Raw genomic sequence first — 23721 nt, 5'->3', positions numbered from 1 at the left:
TTTATTGTAAATTCTGGGTTTAGTTCATCACATCCCATGTTGACAAGCAACACTGGCATGTGATCCCACATCCACAAAGGCAAATAAACATGTATTCATAAACCTTGTGCAATTGGGCCTGTGCCACCATGGAAACAATATCCGGCAGATTCATCAGAGCAGGCAATTAATCACCTCACTCTAAAATAAACAAAACAGGGATCCTAAACATGTGCCTATTAAATCATCAAGCGAAGCTGGATGGCTGCTTTTAGATGCAACATTTACATGTAATTATCTTCTTATATAATTAAGTGCATTCAGTTAACAAGCATCTTGCTAACGGGCCACATTGCTTACCCAAACGAGCGGCGGGCAGTCCAGAACGCTGAGTGAGTGAGTAATTAGAGCTCGGCATGCGGGTGTTAATGGAAGTGATCTAAAAAATCATTGCCAGAGAAGGAGGGAGGGAGGGAGGGAGAGATGGAAAGGAGCAATGGACGAACAGATGTGGATAGGTGAGGCAGAAAGGGAGCTTCAGCGTTTAGGATATTAAGGAAAAGAGGGAGCATGAAAAAGCTGAGTGGGTGTAGTGGATACGAGGCTTCTCCTTTACCTTTTCAGTCATTGAATTTTTGATTTTTATGACCCCAAATTTCAACATCAGTGAAATTAATATCACTCAACATGAAGCTACATTTTTGCAATTAAGTTGTAATACGCTGCACCGACCACTTCAGAATGAACACGCTGAACCTTAACACTTAATCTCAAATTGTAACACAAACAAATAGACTTTGAGTATTGATGTCTTCAGCTACATTCACTGAGTATGAAATTGTGAAAAATAACGACTTAGGATGAATTCTTTGACATGATTTAAGAAGATATCTAAGATGTTCCCTTCATTAGACCACCCACTTCAGTCTGCTCTGCTCCTTAAAGGAATAGTTAAACATTTTGGGATATACCCTTATTTGCTTTCTTCAGTTTCCAGAACTGATCGCTTGTCCTTTTCACACCCTTTTATATTAATAGGGTTGAACAAACTAAATATGTTGTGTTAATCAGTGAGCATTAGATGTTTTTTTTTAAACCTTAGGACAGAGCCATGCTAGCTGTTTCCCCCTGTTTTTCATCTTTATGCTAAGCTAAGCTAACTTCCTCTTGATTACAGTGTCAATATTTAACAGATATTAGAGTGGTATCAATCTTGCCATCCAAGTCTTGGCAAGAAAGTGAATATGCATATCTCCCAAAATGTCGAAGTGTTCCCTAAAGAACTATAAGTTATAGAGATACTGCCATAAAAAAGCGATAGAGAGTGACACTAATGTGTGTGTGTTTTACTGATGTAAGTGCTGACACCGTGACACCGAGGTCCACCCTCAGTTCAACCAAACACTTCTCTTTGATTCCACACTGCACAGCCCATGAGCTCATCCAGCCCGAGGCTACGGAGGGACGAGAGTGAACTTTGTCACACTCAACACTGCAATATCACTTACTTAACTGTCTGGGAGGGTAATGTACAGACATGTTTGATTCCAAGTTTGTTCCGATTTCTTATCAAAGGATGCATACGGAATTGAAGACTTTGTTGATTTTATTTCAAGATGATTTGGATGGATTTTTATTCTACTCTACCCTATTCTGCTCTATTGCTCTGCTCTAGATTTAATGGCTATTTGTATTACTCCAACAGAGGCAAATGGATGTCATCAATATAAATTCTGTATAATGAAGAACATTTTGGCTCCTCAAAATCCTAAGAAACCCAAGCACTCTCTCTCTCTCTCCTGTTCTTAGCCTGCAGCTCCACATCACAACAATGAACAACAGCCTTCAAATGTCACGTCAAACCGCAATCCTTTCAGCGCTCACCCCACTCTGTCACCCCCGTCACAACCCCGCCACATAACCTCCTAATTCCACACATGAAATCCCAAATGCCCTCGAAGTCAACGCCATTGTTCGGTTAATATTTGTCTTCAAGGGTACCCAGGTGGAACCCACAATACAACCGGGCCAGCGAGGGTTCAAAGAGCCACACTGAATGGCTGCCAAAATTCCTCACACAACGCCACGATTGCAACAGCTTATAGTGAAATTATGATACAAACTATGCAGCAAGTGAGTAAAGAATATCAGGTCCCTTTGTCCCGGCGCTTTCTATTGAGTTCAATAAACACTTATGCACTCTAAAGGACTCAAGCTCAAGAAGGGACAATGGCTCCCTTCAGAACTCGACACCAGACCTTCAACAATACAAAAATACTCTATCCTCCAAAGACTAATTGATGTTATTCGCCTTTTGATAAGTCAGAGGTAGGCAGACGTAATAGTAAAGAATATACGCACTGCTTTTGATGGCCTGTAACCTGAGTAACTGGAGTACAAAGAGAGAGAGACAACAAAAATCCTTCGTTTTTGGTTGCTTATCACCAAAGCCATGATCATTTGTGTTTTCAGGGCAACAAGAGTGTAATTTGAATAGGGACAGACTTTAAAAGGGGAATCGCCGCTGTGTGCTTAGAGTACTTGGAAGCGTCGGCCACTGGCCTGTGAGCATATTGGTTATTGATATTCTCTCTGTGTCACACACACTGCATCTGGCCTCTGAACACAACGGCTGAAAAAGCCCTCAGAGCCAGGGTGAAACAAATACATTTGCACTTTTTTCTTTGGCAGCAGGAACTGGCAGGTGAAATTGGTGGCTGCGGCCTGACAACTTGGCTGCAGTGCCATCTACTGGTGATAGAAGCTATAGGGGGCTGAGACGAGACCACACTCTGGAAGCAGGAGGTGCATGGAAACAAACAGCAGAAACAGTAAAAGGATTCATACTTGAGCTGAGCAGGTTTCAGATTTTACATTGTTATATCTTTTTTTCCCCTGTGGGTCAAACTGCATAAAATGTACCACTCATTCAAAAGCAAAAAGCATGCATATCCAAAGCAAAAAAATGTCATTTTAGAGTTGTGTAGGCGAGACCATATCTCACCCACACAATTGTGGTTCATACGCTGAATAGTGCATATGCCATCAGGGACTAAAAGGGGGGAGGGGTGCGGGGGAGACAGGAGGATGACAAAAGGATATAAACTTTGACTAAACTGCTAGCAAGCCCTCCTGGGAACCAGAGAAGTTTAAACTTCACCAAACCACAAGACATGGGGAACTTTGACACAAAAGCACCATTTAAAAAGGCCTTTCACTGCGAATGGCAAGTCCAATTGAGGTCTGTCATGCACCTGGTGTTAAAAGTAGCCCTTCAGTCATGTGACAACCCCACGGACACAACTCATGTTCTATGCATGCATAATACAACATGCATCACTCAGATGAATTTGAAAAACAAAACACATTTGTCTTCAGGGACATTCCTGGTAGTAAACATATTGTAAAGACTCCATGGCTCTGTGTGACCTTTTGATCTATTCATATATATTTTTTTTTAATATGACAAGATTTTTTTTTTTTAACCAAGTGTCAGTATTATCATCCCTCAGTCGAAAAGGCTAAGGAGTTTTCTACACGACGTACAAAGATCTGCAATACATCACTAACCACCACAATGAAATGGGACGTTAAGGCTGAGATGACATCATGCAGCAAGCCTCGAGGACAAATATAGATCATGTTTATCTTTAACAGATGATTAATTTGTGACATAGTGAGGAGATCTCTACTGACTGCTATGGAAATGTCCTCGTAATCAACTGATCTACTCAGCCAGTTTATGGTCACCTTCATCCCTGCTGTGGTAAGTACAAAATAGCACAGCTTTAAGTTTTGTTTTTTTTTCTAAAGATGGAATATTTTAAATAGATGTTTGTGCATGTTCTGCCCTGGGTTGTTGGCGAGCCAAAATTGCACATTGATTAACAATTAAACAACTGAGCTGAGAAAAGAGATTATTATGAAACTTAAACTACAAAAACAGATGAGGGACAAAAACAAAAGGCATAATGCAATCTTTCTTATGGTTCCGTTTTTTTCACATCTTGCCTCCCTCCTCATCCCCCAAACCCTTGGGAAGCAGCACTCCAAGGTCTTTCATTTGAGCTTGTATTATGCCCCTGTATCTCTGCTCATTTTTCATCCGCGTTGCATTAAGTATTGATATTGATTTCTTGTAAATGGTGGCGAAATGGATGGCCCGCACTTTTTTGTGTTATTGTTCTGCAGCACTTGTAGGTAATTTATTATGGCTGAGGGTCCGGTGAGGCCTCCCAGTTCTGTGTCCCTCCTCCTGATGGAGCGTGCCAACCTGACTAACAAAACACACGGTGCACTGAAAGGCCACGCCCGAGGAGAATGAAGCATGAAGAAAGTGTGCACGCACGCCAGCGCCAGCACGCACATGCATGCGCTCTGTATCCCTCTCGCTCTCGACATCGCTCACATTCATGGTTGCACCATAAAGCCACACACACGAGAGGGTCCCTTAGAAAACACACAGCAATAAACTAAAAAACGTTAACTTTAAAGGCATTTCTCAATCTTAACATGAGAGTTGTGCAGTGGGCAACTATTTTATTCCTCCTTTCCTCCTATTTTTTGAATATTATTCTTTTTAGTGCTGTAGCAGCACTTGTACTGAAATCCATTCCCAGTTTTGTGACAAAGCGTGGCCTTCTTGACAAACTGGAGTGGTTTACTTGCATTGTCATCCTGGCCAATTTCTTTTCCCTGCTGCCGTGGCCCCAGCAGTCTATTTGCATTTCAATAGCCTCTCTGTCTGCCTCTATATTGCCTGATATTATGTCTGCCTTGTATGAATTCGAATTCAATGTCTGCATCTGCTGTTCCACTCCCAAGCAGTCCTCGTAAAAGGTGAAACATATGAAATAAGGCTTGCAAGCAAAAGACATTGATGGTGTGTGATGAAATAAACCAAGACAAACACATTATAGGGGCTTGTATATGGTTTTCCTTTAATAAAAAATCTGTTTACATGCATGTTCTGCCTTTACATAAAACTGCCACAGAGCAACCTTATAGCAAAATGATTGTGTGATTTCCAGGATCCTTAATAGAACTATTATTACCTGCAGGCAATAAGTTTTCACTTTTTCATGCCCTTTTTTCAGCTATAGAAGCAGAAAAATGTATAGCATGAACCCACAATGCAGAGAGTTAGGTGAGGTAAAGAAAGGCGCTGCGGTAAAACCGATACGTCCTGTTTACCGTCTCTGTCACCACAACACCAGCACTTGGCCACAAACCCTGGCTGGTGCCACAGTGTCGGACACCGTGAGTCACATGACCCACACCAGAGTCCCACAGAGGTCCCTCAGGTATCCCAGAATGCCCTCCTCTCTGGTTGACTCTCTCTCTCTCTTACAGGACGGGATATATGGGATGTCAGAAGGCCACAGGCAGTTACTGTTAAAGCCAGGAGGATTTACTGGAATTTCTGGAATTATATCTTTTAAAAGATATAAAGCACCAATGGCTGATTAATCTCTCTTCATGGGATATTGGAGAGAAGATGTAAAGAGGAATATCAGTTGAGCTGCACATCCTGTGATCCCTCTAGCAAATTGTGTTTCACCTTGGGACCAAACTGCTGCAACCAATCCTTTCCCCAAAACTCCAAGATTTTTTTTTTTTTTTTTTTTTTTGCACTCTGATTAATATTCTCAGTTTCTCTGTTCTCTAAAAAAAATGAAATAAAAAAAAGTCAAAAACTGTATGCATGCTTCATTTTTAGATACAAACACAAAGGCATGCACCCCTCCTCTTAATGTTAACCTCTGCCAAATGTAGCTTCTGTTCAGAAACAATTAATGCCAACCAGTGTTCGCGTGCGCAGGCAGGCTAACAGCTGTGTTTGGGCCACTTGTTGTGCCTCCAGCACAGATAATTACAGCAATCCAAAAGCAGAGCAGCCGCTCGGGGAGTTTAATAATGTACAAGTAGTCGCTATCTCTTTATAGATCATGTTACTGCAGCACTCACTGATGTGTAATTTAGATCAATCAAAAAATATGGCAGGGCTATGAAACCAGTGCCTTTGATAATAGTTGGCAGGTAGTAGTCACCCCCTGTTGTCGAAGCATCTGATATAAAAGGCTTCATTCCGCCCTCCATCAAGGGGCCTGGTGTGCTAGGATGTGTAACCCAGGCAACAGATACATAAAGCATTATGGGACTTGATTTAATTTGTCTAAATGGGAGCTGGAGTATCTTGGTTCTCAGTTCGAATGTCCCTGTTAACCACCACTACAATGTAATGGGCTCCTCAACTTGGAGCTGCTGATTGTGTCCTGCTGGTATAGGAGGTTTTCCACTATAGGCTGTTTTCTGACTGTGTATGTGTGTGTGTGTGTGTGTGTGCATGTATATGTGTGCGAGCATGTTGCGTATGTCTGTGTTTGTGTATGTGCGATGGACAGATTGATACTTCAACATACTGAATTTAAATCTCGATCAAAATTTTGTTGTTGTTTCAAAAGTTTCACCTGGCAATACATACATAACAGTGGCATCATAAATAGGACATAAATGATCCTGTCGGGGCTTTGTTTCCTTGAAATTCCCACCATCTACCTTTAAAATATTTTTGAGGTCAGTAATTTAACTGGAGGCCAAAGCTTTATTCAGTACTATTTAGTTTTTTTATGTGTATAAAAGCCATGAAAGTCATCATAGGTCAGGCTTTGTTCTGAGGTATGAATTCCTTTGCTTGATTTGGTCCATTGTGTATTTTCATACCTATGAGCTCCCCGTTTCAACCCATTTTACGAACTATTTGAACCAAGACAATTTAGCCGGTAATACCTGGGTATCATTTTCTGCCTTTGCATGGGACTCTCCTTGCCTCTGGCTTGTTTTAAACTATCAGAACAATTCAAGTAGCTTCCTCTCCTCGTCCTACTTCTAACTTCCCCTCTTTTTCCCTCCTCCCTCGCTTCCAACCCATGGGTCTTTGTTTTAAATGGCAATTCATCCCGTTCGTCCGCTCAGCCACGTTAAACATCAATTTCCTCGCCGAGCACACATTACGACCCAATAGAAGAAATAAAATCTTAGCCATTTATTGTGCAACTCCCTCCTCCCTTTCTAGCACTAGCGGTGCCAATGGCAGTCCTCATCAAAGCAGCCCACATCCAACAACAAGGGAGCAGATACACAACAATGCCAATGCCATTCGACTTCCTCTTAAGTCGTTTTATACTTACTGCAAAACAGTAACGATTTCAAGGGCCTTTGAATTCCTCCAAGAGCCACCGGGTTTATAAAACATGCATGAGGTGTTCAGTAAACAATGCCCAATGGTCTTATTCCTTTTAAATAAAACTATTTCCATGAGATGTAAGAGAGACTTTAATATTGCCTTAAATATTAAAAGAGAGAACTGAGCCTCATCAATTTTTCATTTATTGGGCCCGCATGTAAGGAGTCATCAATCTCAAAAGAAATTACTGACATTTTCATTTCAAATAAAAAAGGGTACACTTTATCCAGCGGTAATAGGGATTGCCACTCTTACACAGGGAGCATTAAATGGCTTCTGGAGTGCTGAAAATGAGAAAATTTTCTTTTTTTGTCTCAGAACAGATTGCAGTTTTTAACCTTGTGAAGCAAACATGCATGAAATTGCTAAATAAAATGCAACATATTACCCTCTTAAGACTCTGCTTTTAAGGGGAATGCAGTTCACCGCAAATCAATAATAGTCCACCTTAACAAGTGCATATTCCTGTTTCCAACGAGCCCTGACTTACTGTGAAGTAATAACCACCTGGTTGTTTTGTTGTTCATTGGTATTGATATCCTCTGACATCGATTCATTGTTTGATTCCATTGCTGTTATGATATATTGTTATAAATGTCTCCATCATTACAGCACCTCTCCGCCTGTTTGCCTTTAGGCTTGAAGGTTTGTAATTACTGCACAATAAACAAATGGTTTGGGTAATGGGGGGAAAAAGATCCAGGGCCTACAGGCACCAGGAGAGGATTATAGAGAAAGGAGCCCACTTTTCACCCCCAAAAACCCCTCAACCCTCACTGCAAGGCCTGTCCCAAGTCTCACCACAACTCCCCCTGTGGAATCACCCTCGCTGAATTATTAATCACCGAGCTGTGTTGATATATCATCAACCGTGTACATACATTGCAGAGGGGGGAAATAAGGGTTACAGTAGGCCAAGATTGATAACAAAAGCTTGACATATGCTGCTAATTCACCCTGACAACACTGTCACTTCCTGCTCGGTGAAAAATTGTCCGACAGAAGAAGAGTTTGTATGCCTCAGTGCCAGCACTCCCCGACGCAAGCGACTCCACCCATAATGGATGAATATTTGTTTATAATTTCTGTACACAAGTCTGGTTGTCAGTCCCCCACTCAGCCTGCATGCTGCTGTCTCATTTGCATAGTTAGATTGAGACGCCGCGAGCGTAACAAGGTTGGCCTGCGTGTTGGTGATGGAGGACGCTGATGAATAGAGCTCTCTCCCCATCATGGCACCTTTGTAAATGTTTGATTAGTTTTGAATGGATTACTGTTAGATTATCGGGTTTGGGGCCCAAACCTAGACACGGCTCCGCTACTCGGAGACAGTCCCTTACGGGTGTCCCGTGACAGAATGGAGGCTGCATGTTGACAAAGAGCGAGAGGGGAGGAGGGCGGAGGCCATGCTTGTTTATGCAGAGTTGTCAAAATGTTTGATAATGCTGTTGCTCCCTGCCATCAGAACTTAAATTTTTAGAATACCTTGGAATGGGAAATAAAGGGTGACGCCTCTTGAGATTAGAGTTGATACAGTCAAGATAGACATGAAGAAAAAAAGGAAAGACTCACATACATAAATGCTCAGAACTTTTATTGAATCTTATTCCATATTTCTGTAACTGAGCTTGTTCCATTGCTCCCATATCGGCTCAGCATTCCAGGGATATTTAACGGGTTGGTGGGAATCTCATAGTCGGGCAGCTATAAATTTTCCTGTGGCTGCTGCAAGACGCTCTTATATTGCTTGTGTGGCAATCAGACTGGTGATTATATGGGTAATGAAACATGTGCCTCCTCTCGGTGTCTGCCCCTTCCATCGCCTGTCTCCTTCCATCTCTTTCTCTAACTTTTCTTTCTCTCTCTGGTTAAAGCTGGTGATGGATGGGGCGTAACTAGAGGAGGCAGTAACCCATCAGTTCCAAGGCCTATTATGCACAGCTGGATGCCGGGTAAAGAGGGTATGAGGCGTGGAGTAGTGACACTGTAGCGGGCTGCTTCACGGGGTTAACGCTAACCCCACCGCCCACCCCTGATGCCCCCCGCTCTAATCCGTTTGCTGGAAAACCTGTCTTGCATCTTGACAGCGCCGCCGCCATTGTGCTCCCTTTCTCTCAATCTGTTTAGCTTCCTGTTGTGACCTTTCATACAGTCAAATATATTAGCGAGTGGTGCACTCTCATTAAAACAGTGCATTAACCAAAAGACTCTTTGGAGTCTAAATGACAGCCGAAGGAACTGAAAGCTAATAGCCGTGGGCAGTTTGGGAAACTTAACTCATGAATCAGTGCGCTAATGCCGGAGCAGCAAGCCTGGAGCGCTGTAAGCGTATGGCACAATCTCCATTGCCCCCCCCCCCCCCCCCCTCCTTCTCTCATTCTCTCCCTCTTTCCTCCTTGATCTCCTTCATTTTCCTCTCTTTTTTCTTTCCCTCTCTCCTTTTCTCTCTCTAACTGCTTCTTATTCCCCAACTCGACACGATTCCCCTATCTCATATTCACTATCACCGCTGTGTTCATATTCCACTTCTCCCTGACACATTTATTCTTTTCTCTCACTCTTTTACTCGATCATCCTTCCACTGTCCTGCTATCTTATTTGTTCATTTCATTCAGTGTTCCTCCTATTGTATCGTGCTTTTCGGTGCCATCATTTCTACTTTCTGCCTCCCTGCTCTTACAGTTCTTTCCCTGTGGTCTCCCAAACACTTTATCCACCCTTATTGTTTTCAAAGAGGGGGGATAGAAAAGGAGAAAGTGAATAGAAAAAAGAAAGAGCTATAGAGAGATGGAGATAGAAGAAAGGGGAAAAAAAGAATACGAGAGAGGAGAGAGAGACGAGTAAAAGAGAGACGACAGAGAGAGGAGAGACTAAAAGCTCATTACTTTCCCCCTGATGGGAGAAAATGAGTGAGGGGGCAATAATAAAGCTTGAATTTTTCAATACTGTTAAAAATGGGGCTCTGACAGCTCACCGCCAGTGCAAGGGACAGGCGCCGACAACGCATGGTGAGCCACCGAATTAGCAATACCATACATCATAAAATCTAATTAAATCAAGGAGCAGAATCAAATTAGTTTTCTGTGACTCAAACCGCCCGCCAAAAGGGCTCTATTAAATGAACTGTAGAGAGGGAATTAAATAATTCACAGTGAGGGATTTTGCATTTATACAAAAATTGTGCACTTAATTGTCCGTGCTATATTACAGATTTGGCCTTATGTTAACAATGAGCCTAAAGCACACTTACTCGTGCGCACTGGGCACACATTAGGGCCTACATGGTCGACAAGGCTTCAAACTAAGGGGATATTAGAGTAACCATTGGCTCGATAGCACTAGTATAGTAGAGCATAGAGGTCTAGAGCGGGCAAAGGGTATACTGATTATTCTCCAGTGAGCTATAATATGCAAAATGAAAGACAGCAGTGTTGAAAATAGGGTTAAATAATGATTAAGATGTGAATATTGGGTAAGATATTACATCTGATGCTTCAAAAGTTTGGACACGCCGTATCATGTGGGCTGGTGGGCTTATCAAGAAACCCACAGGTAGACCATCAAACTTAACATGTCAGATGAAGTTCTGTCATGAAAATGGAGCACTTTTGTCACAGCGCTGTGTGAGCGTTCAACCATCCCAGCTATTCTCTTTGTCTCGCACCCCCCTCCCCACTCCCCCCCCCAGCCCCCATCTCCCATACACCCCTTTTCCTTCAATCTCTCCATCTCCCGCGCTTCCCTCCCTGGCATCAAAACAGCACAACTTTATTATAGTCGCTGTCAATACCGTAATAATAAAAGAACGTAGAGGAGAGAGACTACCATATTACACTTTTAACGAGAATATAGCAGATGCACATTGAGTGAATATTGAGTTTTAAAACTTGCCGGCGTGTGATTTGTGGCCTTGTCAGTACAAATATTTTTCAATGTCACGGTAGCAAGCCGGGGCTGTCACTTCGGCGGTCAGCTGGGATGGGGGGAGGCAAAACACAATGATCTGGCCCTTAATGGAGAACCGCTGGGACTGGCATGGAGGTGATGAAGCACTGTTTAGTTTGCGACTGCCATATTTCTGCTTGGGGACGCTATTATAAAACACAGTGTTATTTTGTCAGATTTCAATCATGAGCCAGGTTATTTGTCACCTGCTGTCACATTGTTGGGGCAAGTCAGGCTGACAGTGAAATATGAGCGGTCCCAGCCCAACCCCCTGCTCTGGAGAGTTTTCTTTAGTCTGGAGGTATAACTCAAAACAGCCATTCAGATTCCATTTCTTTGTCTCATTATGTCAGTATAGAGGCAAAAAAATGATATGAAAATGAAGTTTTATCTTCATTTTTAATCTATCTTGTTTTAAGACTTCCCTTTTCTTCTTTTTCCTTCTGTTATTTTTTATCCAGTTATATTGTCATGGAGCGTAATCTTCTAGAGTAATCACAGGTCTTGATGCATCTCTGTTTAGCAGGAGCGACAGTGTCAAGTATCCTCATGGAGGAAGCCCCAGGGAGCTATGGTTTAATTTCCTCCTATAAAAAGTGCTCTTAGATGGGATTTACTTGAATATGGCCTTATTGTGTTGCCTTATAGGCCAGGTATTATGATAGTAACAGTGCTCATCCTTTCTTAACACCCCATGTTGATCATAAGAAGTCACAAATGACCAGTTGGACACAAGAACATCCAGGTGGAGGTCAAATTCAATGGCTCCAACTCCAAATTGCATTGGGAGTCTTTTCTTGAAGCTATTCACTCTACCTAATCTTGAGAGCGTCATTGTTTCGCTAATCCCTTTTGTGGCATTTGCGATTAAACAATACTTTTTAAAATATTTCATGGCATGCATATATTTTTTATCTGAGTCTGGATTCCAAAGAGATTTCATAAAGTTCAAGCATGCAACTCAGTGACATATGATGAACATTATGCGCCTGCCATGATGCTGCGTAGAATGCTATTTAATTTTCCCTTTCAGCGGTTACATCTCCTGTGTCTGAAATGTAGAGGAAAACAAGAACCTGGCTCCTCAATTTGCTTATTGACATTGAAATCTGCTTTTCAGTTCATTGTACATGTCAGCGACTGAGACACCCCTCAGTAACTGCATTTCCAAATCATATCAGTTTTATTTCCTTGTCGCCCTTGTGTTTGAACGTCATGGCCTCTAACCCAAACATAGAACAGGTATTATCCCTGTACTTTAAAATCGGACATTTCCTTTCCGTCTCTATGCACCATTACTTTAGACTGTTTGTAGATGTTGCCAAACTATCAGTCGATACATACAGTAAATATGCAAATAGAATTTGATTACTAACACTACCTTCTCTTAGTTGAGAGACAGGGGTGACATTGTATACCTTCACCCTTCCTAGTCGCCGAATAAAGCTGTGTTATTGCCTCTGCAGATGAGCATGCTCGTTCTGCACGTCTCTGCTTTTATAGTAGCCAAAAAATATGTAAAGCAAGAAAAACTTTTTCCTTGTTGCCTGCTTTTCACTTCCTTTTTTTTTTGCATTTTAATTCCTCTATGCGTTCACGGATCAGGTGGATCTAATTAAGTGAATCACACTTTCACATGCAAGACAGTGCAAAATACATACACATGCAGTACAATGCACACATAAAGCAAACACACACAACAACCATTAGCTTTGGCTGACACCGTAGCCATTAGCACACTGTTTCTAGTTGTGTGCGCTCCATTCCAAAAGAAGAATCATTTACATAATGTGTGTTTTCCCCAAACGGTGTGAACAACCGGCACTCTGTGTAGGTTTCCTGCTGGCAAATGTTTCAAACTGACCTTGGGAAACGGTCCATCTGCAAACGCAGTTACATCAATAATGGGCCTTTTTACTTGGTTTTGTGTATACGTGTGTGTCTGCAAGCATGCAGATGTGCATCTGAGTGTGTATGTGTCTCTGCATGTGCACACTTATACGCGCCTGTGTGTGTGTGTGTGTGTGTGTGTGTGTCTACAGCTGATGACTCTGTGCCAGCCGGACGGCTTTTATACGTATTAATATTAATATGTGCCTGAGCTACAGCCCATCACATCCCTGCCCTGTGGTGCAGAGTGTCCAAGGGCGACCATTATCATCCCTTTCTGACTGTCAGTGAACCTGGAGGAAAGTAAGATAGGCACGTTGACTACCGTGCTGGGGTCAAACAGTCAGGCTAATACAGCTCAAATCACCAGTAGTGTGGAGGATACAGTAAAACGCGCTTGGATGATGTGCATCTATTTGTGCTGCAATTCCATATGAAATGCATCCTCTTATGGATACATGCTTGAAGTCTACACACAAACACACACACCAAAGCTCAGAAACATGCACACTTGTCTTCATGTACACACACTAACATAAAAAGGTACACTGTTTTTTTTTTTTTAAAAAAAACCCTTCATACCGGTGTTTATCAGGCCTCTTACCATGAATAATCAATGACAAGTACTATTCTTTTCAGACTAAGTTGGTATTTTGCTCCCGAGGGCTGTATTGATGATAATGTTAACCATGTCCTATAAAATCAATCAATCAATGGAATATTAAATGTATATGTCTGGGAGGTTGTCAGTGGAGCGCTCAGGGGTGAATCTCCAATAGCCTGTCAAGGTTTATTGCCTTTTATGGGGGATCCACCAACGCACTGTTTCCATGAAAATACACCTGTACAGTATATCAAAGAAGCTGTGATATCAGAGCTACAGACAGAAAGTGAAAAAGACAACCAAACAAGCTCTTTCTCCATCTCTTTTCCTCCCTCTTTTATGTGCACAGACAGAAACCCCACTCCACCACTACACACCAAAATAGATGAATTTTGCTTCAACAAAGGCAGTATGGTAATTAAATGTAAGATAAGGCCATTCAGAATGCCCAAGACAGTGCCAGGCAAATATCCTGATCAGCTTAAAATCAACCAAGTGGGACAGAATAACAAAAATCCAAATTGGTTGGTCTAGATCAGCTTGATAGGGCTTTCAATATAATACACAACAATGGCCAAAATGAATAGGAATCAAATTACAAGAGCTGTGATATGGCATGAAACTGCATGGGGGAATTCAAGCACAATCACTTTTCAATGTGGCTTCCAATATTGCAGCCAATCCTCGCACGATTCATATCCGATCACAAATAATGTTTATCACCCTCATATCTCTCTCCCTAATGGAAAAGGCCTAGTGTTGGGGTTTAAGGAGTGCATTCATTTTTAATGAGGTCTGGGCATTGGCCAGAATGAAATGAACAGACAGAGAGTTTTGGGCCACTGTAGCAACGACTGGCAGTAAAAGGTCGATCCATTCTTTCTAATTTGACCAGGTTATGTGCTACTATATGTTGCTAAGTTGTTTATTACAACCAAGCAGCATTTTCACTATACTGTTACAGAACTGTTTAGAAAAGGGCTAAAGCTCAGCTGCTATTGCAAAAGACTTTTTTTCTCCTGTTAGGAAGTTTCAAAGGGCTGCAAATTCTTCAAAGAGATTTAATCCTACAACAAAAAAAGAGATGGTGTTTTTCAGTGGTTTCAAATCCATATTGTTGAGGTCACTGCCTTTAAATAACCTCAGTGATTGCTACGTTTTTTTTCCATTAGTAAAACTCTTCAAGTGCCATATTATAGATTCATTCAAGCCTAGGCTAAAATCTAATTCCTGCACTTGTAGGAATGAGATATTCTGTATGTTCACCTGATTTTCAACTAACAAAATTACACACTTACAGTGCTGAAAAAGGGAAGCTATATCACTTGAACCTGAACTTGAAGTAATTCTCTATAGTGTTTATGAGTTCAGAAGGACCATCAAATTTCATGTAAAATAAGCTCTCATGCAGAAGAAGACACTCATATTTTATGTCTAATTCTGGAGGAGAAGATGTATTTCCTGCTTCCCCAGGAAGCGTGATTGGTGTGTGACTGCGCGTCGTGACGAGATCACTTGGCGGGGGCTGAGGATAAAATGTCGCTTAGGATAATGTGATTGCCCTTAAGGTACAAGGAGGTGAATTATATTCCCTGATTTATAATCTGAAAATTAAAGACTCACTCATTTTCTAATTTAATTCCACCTTCAATGGAACAATGTTCACTCTGAGCCAAATTGGCGAATAATGTTACTAATTCAGATGCAGATGTAATTTCTATTCGGGGGGCTGCAGCGTGTGGTGATGAACGAGTCCCGGATGGATCGTTGCCACTCCTATCTCCCCGTCTCGACAATTCCCCAGCAGTTGTGATAATAACCTGAGCAATAAAGGAGGGAGAGGCAGTGCTACCCTGTTCCACTCCTCATACCCCAAGTCATCTGATACTTCATCTAATAGTATTTCTGTCCTTTCCTGTGTCACTCTGTCTTAATGCAGCTGACACTGCGCTCTTCCATACAGGAAAACAGAGTATGCAGAATATTATCGATGTAAAACTGCATTAACACGAAGACTCTTAATAACCTGCATAATTACTGCTGCCTTCTGCAATACAAAAAAGTCATTGCAATAAATCTGCTGTTAAAAACTTGATTGAATGCAGGGTAAATGTCAAGGTAATTATGAGGCGGCGAGGGTTAAAAGCAACGTTAAATCCTCCCACAGAGTGGTGACATTCAAGCAAAGGAGGAAGAGATAAGTGAGGGAGGAAAGAGCAGAGCGACAGGGAGAGGGCCGAGTTTGTAAATGTATCAGCCAATACGAATCTAACAGTTCCTCACTTGTCACTGGCCTTTTATTTATGACTGCAAACCATTTGAGATATGACCTCTCTATGACTGGTTTCTTCCTGCACGCTAATGGGCCCATTAAGGACAGAATTCATCATGTTTTAATATTGTAATGACACAAACACGTTCAGTCTGCACATGTGATCGTTGAATTCCTCATTTGGTTATTTCCATGTTAGCTCACTTGACCCTTAACACAAAACTCTCTCCAACCGCACAGTGTGTAAGGTCACCAAGTGGAGATGAAAGGGGACAAAAGGAAACCTGTGTTCCCACTTCATCACCCATTTTGCACCCTACGCTATCACGGGGATTAGAGAGGAAGTCTGCTGCATCCCTTCATCCGTCTCAGCATCAGGCAGCCATACAGATGCCAGAATACAACCATTTAGTAGAGGGGCTGGTGGAGGTCAGGTCATTTACTCACCGTTCAGCCTTGCTGAGGGAGGGAAGGGGTCGGTTGGGGGGGGCGGCGGGGGTAGCGGCACAGCTGAAAGGTTGTGGTCGCCGTGTCGTGTGCCTCCTCTTCAAAGCCTAATGATCTGCCAAGCATAATGACCCCAAGACGACGGGGCCTCTACAAGCCTTGACTAGGCCTCCTCTAGTCCCTGCTCACACTCACTTCACTTCAGAAATAATACGAAAGAAAGATTTTTTTTTTCTTGCTTTTTTTGTTCTCCCCCCGATCGACCCCCCCACCCACCCCCGTACCCCCGCCTGCTATCCACCCTCAGCCACTGTACAAGCCAAGGCTCCATGACAAAAAGCCAATAGAGTTAGCTGCCAAGGCTTGGAGCTCTGAGAGGGATAACTGGCGCAGAAGGTTAAAGCAACAATGTGCTCAGCCCCATTGAGCTGCTCCTTCTGTGTTGATGGTGAATGTGTATGTGTGTGCGTGTGTGTCTCAAAATCAGTGTGTGTATAAGGTGTCAAGGGTTGTTAAAATGTATATGCTCTGATATATCTAAAAAGAACACCTGTTCACTTGTGTGTTCTGCAGCTACCCAAATAATGAGGGCTTCATTTGATATCAATCAAACCTTAGTTATGAGTTTAAGAGTTTAGGAGAAACTCAATACGTGTATTGTGTAGAATGAAAGAACGTGAAGAGTAAAGCGCACGCAGGCTTTGTGATTGCCTCAGTAGAAATGCTAATTATTTGCTTCTTTCATTTTGAAACGCTGACCTAAATGCAGACTCCGAAGCGAAAAGCAAATGTCTGGATTTTCAGATTACAAATGCCTTTTTCTCACAACAATTTCAAGGCGACTGCTTTTCCACAGAAGGGACACAGCCACAATGAAAGGTGTGATATCCCCTCTCTGCAAACCATAATGGTGCCTTGTTTGAAAATGACAGGTGTACGAATGAGGCCCTCTCTTTTCCTAAGTACGTCAAACCGTGGTCATTCACTCTGCTTTGTTTTTAGCGTAATAGCCCCATTTACAAAATGTCGGTGAAATTAATGTGGGACAAACGCAGCGGTAACCGAGCCAACTAATTTTTGCTCATTCAACTTGAATTATTAATAGGTGAGAAATATACCATATGCTTTCAGAGGAACGGCATACATTCATTTTATACAGAATTGCTGCTGTTTTGTGAAAAGTATAAGTAGCTTAACTGCTCTTTTCAAAAGGGGTGACTTATATGGAGGCCTTAATGATGTATAAATCAGCCTGTGTAATTATGCTTCCAGCTGCTGCCTTGGGCCGGGCTGAAACTATAGGCCCTCAGCACTGAGACTGGAGCCTTCATCACCTGAATCCCTCTTCATCAACCAGCACTAGTTTTCTCTCCTCAGATCACATTATTATGAGTTATTGAGAGAGAGAGCAGGAAAGAGAGAGAGAGAGAGAGTGCTCAGAGCAGTAAGCAATTATATATGTGTGCATGAATGTATATGTGTGTGTGTGTGTTCATACATTTGCAGACATGTTTATGCGTGTGAATCTGTGCACATGTGCTCATGCACTGGCACATTTTTTCCTTCTTTCTTATCATTGAAGTGTACCATCAAAAAATTTCACTTTGTCACAAAATATATAAAAATACATAGTTTGACAAACTCTCTGACAAATTCAGTCAATGCTGTTTATTAATTTATTTATTCTGTCACTTATGACTATAGCTTTCACTCCTGTGCTCACATGCACAGCACGCTCATTACAAGTTTAGTGGAGGGTTTAGCAAAGAAGGACCAGAATGTGGTTATGTCTTGGTGAAGAGATGGGGCACCACCTAGTGTACAGTCACTGCCACAGCTTTGATCCACCTTTCTTTCCATTGAAACCTTTGTTTATGTTTATATTTTACACACAATACATTCAACACACAAGCAATATCTGACAAAATATCTGCAACGACTTCAACTAGTTTCCCTTTACACCTATAGGGACATTTGCATTTTGAAGCCTGTTTTCTTTTTGTCAGCCTGGTCCAGATCTTATGTAACTGTGCTATAGATGGTGGAGTGGGCGTTAAACATCTGCATTAAGCAATAAACACCGTAAAGTGAGCTGCTTCACTTCCTCCCCCTCACAACTGATAAAACTTAAATAATCACCAACATGTTCTTTGATCGGAAACATACAGATTTCAGCTGTTTGTCAAACTCTGTTCAAGAATCAGATTAGAAAACATCATAGCATCAATGGTGGTGTTGAGGAAACTCTCTGGTGTCTTTGTCTGTGAGTCCTATCTGTGAAAAGCCATTTGTTTTGCATAAATAAACTCCATTTGTTTGGCAGAGCAAAGAAAGATGCAAAGCACTGTGGTCACAATGACCTGGAATAAGGGTACTGAAAATAGACAAAGGCCTGGACTTACTGTCAATGAACAACAATGTGTTTTGGAATTATGCCCTTCCTGAGAAAAGCTGTGGTGAGGTAAATTTAAATGTGGATACCTATCAGTATCCCTTTGTTTTATGACACATGCTGTATCAGTTATCATTTACATGTCTCATTGTTCTAAGGCCACAAACATCTTTTTCATGCGAACAAGTTCTCCCTAACTGTAACACATATTTACACTCATTGTTCAAATGATCGAAAACAATGTTTATTACTCTATGAGTAAATATCAACACCTTACTGTATGACCACTGTGAGTTTGAATCATTTGTCACTAATAGGTGTTCATCCAAACAAAGCCGACAGGTCCATTTACATTTTTATGCAGGGCTATATTTAATAATGTGACTTATTTGCTAATATTGAGGCAGTAAACTATTGAAAAGGAATAATTTAAATAGTCATACACACAAAATCCATCAAGGAAAACTCATGTTCACATGCTTCTTCCTTTAAACATGCTCTACCCTGGATGTTTGTAACAAGGATGGACATCTTGATAGCAAGCAGAGTGAAACCATATTGGGATTAATGACCAAGCACCTCCTTGTTAATTGTCACATCAAACAAACAGGTCCTAATTGGCAAAGGTTCCAGCCTGGTGCTAAGTGGACACAGAGTGGGCTCTGCCTCTAGATCGGTCTCCTTTGTCTGCTTTCATTAGAGGGTCAAGCCCCTACATTAAGAAGCCCATACTGGACTCGTGTTTTCTTTGGTGTGGAATGAAACACACACCTGCTACTCTCAGGCAATGAAAAGGAACTTGAATCTAATATCACCATCATGTGCCTTCTATTAGTGTTTACAATGCCCATGTTTTGTGTTGATTTTGTCTGTGACGCAGTGGGCATGCTTGTATTTGTGCTGCAGTTTTAAGAGAGAGAAGACGGAGATAGAGGAGAGAGATATAGTGAGAGAGAGAGCGGGGGGAATAAAAGAGCAGAGGAAACTCATATTGGAGCAGAGAGGTCAGGCTTTAGTTCAACTTCTCTCCCAGTCTGCAGTGTATACTCTCTGATCTGCGGCTGCGTGAAGGAAAGGAACCTTTACCTAGACTTGAATACACTTGACACATTTCACCTTTTTTTTAATCTAAAGACTCCAGTAATGTATTTGCACAATAAAATATTTGGATTGACTCTATAAGTGCAAGAATGTGGCCAAATAAGAAAAATTGCACAAAAAAGGCTAATGTGATTATGTGTTCTCTGATAGTCTGAAATTGAGTGAACTGGTAATGAAAATTAAAACTAGATCGCTTAAATTTTTTATTTGTCAAATTTATATACCGTACACGCACACACGCAAACAGCTATGCACACACACAAACATGCTGCTCCATCTTGAAATGCTAATTTATGATTAGCATCATTATGCGGTAGTGTAATTTCACAAAAGCCTTCCCACAGTGGCGCACAAAAGACTCATTCACCGCCAGAGCTGCTCTGTGCGGGGAAGAATTATGGCACGCAGATGAATCCATTCATGTGGGAAAGGATTTATTCGATAATTATAGACCTTCACAGTTTTAATGCCACTTAATGAGGAGCTTGCATAGTGTGATTCCTACTCAGGCTGACGAATGGATGTTGGTTTTTATTCTGGTGTTTTTTGTTTTGCTCTATACAACATCTGTTAGCCTTTTCTATGCTGAGAACTAGCTGGGACAGTGCTTGTGGGGCCAGGATTTTTTTCTCTCTCTCTGTGTATTATACAATAACTCACATTATTTTTTTTATGCTTTATTGTGTCAATACATGTCGTTGATACATTTCCTGCTATTTAAACATCTTTACAGTTTTTGACCTTTTAACTTTTTGTTTGTTATCCTTCACCCATACAGAAAACACAGTCAATACATAGACAATAAAATAAGTACCTGTATAGAAGTTACCAATCATAGTGTATATATCCATACATATTCACATATACATACATATCCATACATCCATGCACTCACATGTATAAACATACACATAATTAAAAGGAAGAAAGAAGAAAAAAAGGAAAAAGAGAAAAGTTAGGTTTTGATGTTTCATTATAGAAGAAGGCCTACCACTGCTACTATGGTTTTCTATTACACCTTTATACGTATTACTTAAATCAACTTCTCAAAGAATTATCTGTCTAATATTACATTAATATTTATTTAATATATAGTTAGTCAATTACCTTTACTTAATTTAAAGAAAGCCCATCTTTTTTCCAACAACTTTTTATTCTTAAAGATTTTGTAATTTACCTACTATATACATATACTACTATATACATATACTATATATGTCCTCTACTGTTTCTAGCCACTTGTTTAACTTGGGAGGTTCCAATTTTTTCCAACCTCTTGTTATTTACTTGAGTGCTGTAATTCTCAGGATCCAAAAAAGATATAATTCTTCCTTTTGTAGGCTCTTTGGACGTGTTCCCAACAGTATATTGTGTTTTTCTAGATACCCTGCTATTCTGAAAATCTGTTCTATTGTATGTAAAATATCTGACCAGTAGGTTTGTAATATTTTTCTTTACATGTAAAGAGTATATTTGTATGGTCAGCTTTATTTTCCCCACATCCCCTCCAGCAGCTGGAAATGTTTTGTGGATATGGTCGTTAGTGTTCTAAAGTATCTTATATTCATCTTCCAAACATATTCCTGCCAATAGGGTGATCTTATGTAGAGGAAAATATCTTTAAAGCTATTATTCCAATCATTATCTAGTATAGTTGTTTTCAGTTCCTTCTCCCATTTGTCTTTAATATAGTATAAATGTTAAATTTTGCTTTCCTGAAGTATTTGGTAGATTTGTCCAGTTGTGTTTTTGAGATTATGGCTTTGGTGAGTCTTTACCATAAGGGGGTGGAGATCTCCAAGAGTTCTAATTTGGACTTTGTCTCTTAAATAGCTTCTCACTTGCAAATATTGATAGAAATAATCACTAGAGAAGCCGTATCTATTTGCTATATTTTCAAAGAATCACTCTTTCTTCATTATAAATTTGATAAAAATCTTCTGAGGCCCTTACCTTCCCATATCTTGAAAACATAATCAGTACTTTGGATTAAAATCTGGGTCCCATACTATTTCTCTTAGACAGACCTTGACTCTGGTTATTTTACATATTCTCCAGATTTTAAATGTGTCATATATAGAGTAGTTATGTATTTTGATCTGTGCTTTTTTATAACTGCAGAAAATCAATGTGCTGAGTGGTTCCACCAAGTTGGACTCAATGAGCTTCCATTCTGGGCTTGTCTCATTATTCATCCATATTAAGATCGGTTTTACCTGTGCTGCGTAATGGATTAAATTAGGTAATGTAAGTCACCCTACTTTCTTTTGTTGCAGGATTTTTAGTTTGACTCTTGGCTTCTTTTCGTCCCATACAAATTTTCTCAGCAGCCCCTCCCAAACATTAAAACATGCAGGTGTTATGTATAATTCCATAATTGCAGTGATGTAGGTGGTCCAAGTTATTAAATGTGGTGACTCCCAGATATCTCACTTTGTTCTGGTCCCATTTAAAGTCAAACTGTTTTTTAAAGTCTTTGTCCAAGTGGGCACCAACGTCCATAGCTTCAATTTCAATAGCTCATAGCCAGACAGGACACCATAGTTTGTAATTTCATCTAAAAACACAGGTAGTGAGTTATATACTATGTCTGTGAGGTACACTGTGATATCATCTGCGTACAGCGCAAGTTTATGTTCGTCTTCCTTTATTGTGAGACCCTTTAACCTCCTATTTTTCAGAATACTTTCAATTAAGGGTTCTATACATAAAGTAAATATTTGAGGTGATAAAAGTCTTAGAAAGCATCACATTCTCTCTTATTCTTGCGTTTGGTTCTTTATACATTCCCTTAATCAATTTAATAAAGGTTTGATGGAATCCAAACTTCTCACATACTCTGAATAAGAAGGGCCATGACATCCAGTCAAAGGCTTTTTCAGTGTCTAACGTCAATGTCAACATTTGTTGCCTCGTTTTTGCTATATAATCAATGATGTTAATAGTACGCCACACATTGTCACTTAAAAGGCAATCTTTAACGAATCCTATTTGATCTGTGTTAATTATATTAATGTATATTAATATATGAAAGTCAGTCATGTATATGTGAAAGTCAGTTTGCTATAATTGGTGTGAATAGCTTTTGATCTATGTTTAGGATGGATACTGGTCTGTACGATAAACATTCTGTCAAGTCATTTCTTTCTTTAGGTATAACAGTAATGATTGCCATATTCCATGTGTCTGGGCACTGTTTATAGGATCTTGTTGAAAACTCTAGATAGGATGGGAGAAACTAGATATCTGAACTCCTTGTAAACTTCATTAGTAACTCCATCATTTCCAGAACTCCTTCTGATTTTACCTTTCTGCATAACCTTTAGAATTTCCGTCTCTACTATTGGCTGTACTGAGACGTTATTTTGTTTATCAGTCACTCAGGGAAGGTTTAAGAATTCCAGGTACTCTTTAACTTCCTGTGTCTACACCTACTACTTCTAGAGTATAGAGGTTTTGATAGTAATCCCTAAAACATGATGCTATTTTCCCTCTCTTATATGTGGAGTTTTTGTCCATAATGGTGGTTATTGCAGTTTTCTCTCTCTGTTTCTTTAATTTCATTGCTAATATTTTCAGTGCTTGTTATCATAATAGGTTTACCTACAGAGCATGAGATTCTTTTTGATTTATTGTATTTCTATTGTTTCCAATGCTTTTTAGCTACATTCAAGTGTATCTGTATATCTCTGGTCATCCTTTTTTCATGCTCTTCGTGTCATTTCTTTACTTTGTTTTCCAATACTATCTTTTCTCTTTCTCTTTGCCTCTTTTTCCAGGATGAATATGCTATTATTTCTCTTTGTACTGTTGCTTTTGCAGCTTCCCACAGTATTGTAGATGCA

General features: G+C 40.5%; 1 long non-coding RNA gene across 1 annotated transcript; it reads left to right on the top strand.

Annotated features, from left to right (window-relative positions):
* Window positions 1–1104: 1104 nt before the first annotated feature.
* On the top strand, window positions 1105–5680 carry LOC137197635 (uncharacterized). The gene is made up of 2 exons (XR_010931492.1): window positions 1105–3745; window positions 5332–5680. It is a non-coding gene; the product is annotated as an uncharacterized lncRNA (long non-coding RNA).
* The last annotated feature ends 18041 nt before the right edge of the window (window positions 5681–23721 follow it).

This window comes from Thunnus thynnus, chromosome 14, assembly GCF_963924715.1.
Source record: "Thunnus thynnus chromosome 14, fThuThy2.1, whole genome shotgun sequence".
Taxonomy (NCBI): domain Eukaryota; kingdom Metazoa; phylum Chordata; class Actinopteri; order Scombriformes; family Scombridae; genus Thunnus; species Thunnus thynnus.
Note: the sequence above shows the minus strand (reverse complement) of the source record. Positions and strands in the feature narration are given on the sequence as shown.